This window comes from Neopelma chrysocephalum, unplaced genomic scaffold (genome assembly GCF_003984885.1).
Source record: "Neopelma chrysocephalum unplaced genomic scaffold, ASM398488v2 Primary Assembly neopelma1_63690, whole genome shotgun sequence".
NCBI lineage: Eukaryota > Metazoa > Chordata > Aves > Passeriformes > Pipridae > Neopelma > Neopelma chrysocephalum.
Window position 1 is genome coordinate 1 of NW_020906308.1, and position 1,933 is coordinate 1,933.

At 58.0% G+C, this 1,933-nt stretch overlaps 1 long non-coding RNA gene across 1 annotated transcript; it reads left to right on the plus strand.

Moving 5' to 3' along the window:
• The first annotated feature begins 1,426 nt into the window (after positions 1–1,426).
• Positions 1,427–1,841, plus strand: LOC113979250. The gene is made up of 3 exons (XR_003537763.1): positions 1,427–1,498; positions 1,586–1,657; positions 1,746–1,841. It is a non-coding gene; the product is annotated as an uncharacterized LOC113979250 (long non-coding RNA).
• The last annotated feature ends 92 nt before the right edge of the window (positions 1,842–1,933 follow it).

A 1,933-nucleotide genomic window follows, 5' to 3' on the forward strand; every position in this document is an offset into this window, starting at 1 on the left:
AGCCGGCGGCCTGGGGCACCTTTCCCGGGCCAGCGGGCTCTTCTCCCTGGGAAGCGTTGGGGATGGTTTTCCCCAGGGCTTTAGCCAGGGTTTCCTGGGTGCAGGAGAGAGCCCCGAGGGGCCCTTGGCTGCTCCAGCCGCTCCCCCAGGGATGTTGCACAGGGACTGGAAAGACTGTGGAAAGCAGCCAGGAGCCAGCCCAGAGCTGCCCAGGCCCCTCTGCAGCTCTGGCCATGTCCATTGACATCTGGCCCCCACGGTGCTCCCCGAGCCCCTGCAGTGCCACAGTTCTCTGAGACAGGAGGGGATCCCAGCATGCAATGGAAATGGTTCCCATCTCTGTTGGCTTCTAGATGGGGGTGCTGGGAATTCTTTTTTCAGCAGTTTGGTTGGAGGTGGCTTGGACTCCTTGGGATCTCCTGCAGGTAATTCTCAGTGTGTGCTCAAAGAATAATAATTGACCACATGGCAAGAGCCAGGTGACAGAATCTTCTCTGGCTGTTGAGTTACAGGGGTGTCTGCAGGGAGGACTTTTCCAGCTTCTGAGCTAGTTCCTCCACGCAAAGGTGGCTCACATCGTAGGGGTGAGTAGTCTGTCCCTGCTGAACTCACAGGCTGAGCTCTGGTTTTCTCTAATCCATTTATGTCAAATGGAACTGCTTCCCATTCAGGTCCTCCAAGAGGCAGGAATCAACCTCCAGGAGACAAACCATCTCAGGAGGCACTGGAACTTCTGGACCAAATGCTGAGTGCATTGCAGAGACGGAGAAGTGGGTCTCTTTCCCTCATCCTAAGCCATGAGACTCATCAGCCGGGGGCTTTAAATCCACGTGTGGACAGGCAGTGGCTGCACAGTGGGAAGGGATCCATCGCAGCCTCGCTGCCCCGCTGCTGCTTTCACGGCCCCAAGGTCCCTCCCGCTGCAGCTGCTCCCAGAGCTGGCCCTGAGTCTCCAGAGGCCCAAGGCACCAGAGCAGCCCAGAGCGGGATCCCTCCCGCCAGCCGAGGGCCGGAGCACTCCCTGGCTCCCACCCTGGGCAGGGGCTCACGTGTCTCCTGAGAGGGCCTGACTCTGTCCCCTTGGGCTGTGGGAGCTGTCCTGGGGCAGGGAGGGATGGGGCTGGTACTGCCTGCTGCAGTCTTCCCCAGGGCTTTAGCCAGGGTTTCCTGGGTGCAGGAGAGAGCCCCGAGGGGCCCTTGGCTGCTCCAGCTGCTCCCCCAGGGATGTTGCACAGGGCCTGGAAAGACTGTGGAGAGCAGCCAGGAGCCAGCCCAGAGCTGCCCAGGCCCCTCTGCAGCTCTGGCCATGTCCATTGACATCTGGCCCCCACGGTGCTCCCTGAGCCCCTGCAGTGCCACAGTTCTCTGAGGGAGGAGGGGATCCCAGCATGCAATGGAAATGGTTCCCATCTCTGTTTGCTTCTAGATGAGAACACTGGGAATACTTCTCCAACAGGTTGGATGGAAGATGCTTTGGGTGCCTTGAGGTCTCCTGCAGGTAATTCTCAATGTGTGCTCAAAGAATAATAATTGACCACATGGCAAAAGCCAGGTGACAGAATCTTCTCTGGCTGTTGAGTTACAGGAGTGTCTGCAGGGAGGACTTTTCCAGCTCCTGGGCTGGTTGCTCCACGGTGGTCCAGCTCACATGGCAGGGGTGAGTAGTCTGTCTCTGCTGAACTCACAGGCTGAGCTCTTGATTTTCTCTAATCCGTTCATGTCAAATGGAACTGCTTCCCATTCAGGTCCTCCAAGAGGCAGGAATCAACCTCCAGGAGACAAACCATCTCAGGAGGCACTGGAACTTCTGGACCAAATGCTGAATGAACTGGAGAGACAGAGAGGTGGGTCTGTTTCCTCAGCCTGAGCCGTGAATCTCCTCAGCTGGGGGCTTTAGATCCACGTGTGGACAGGCAGTGGCTGCACAGCGGGA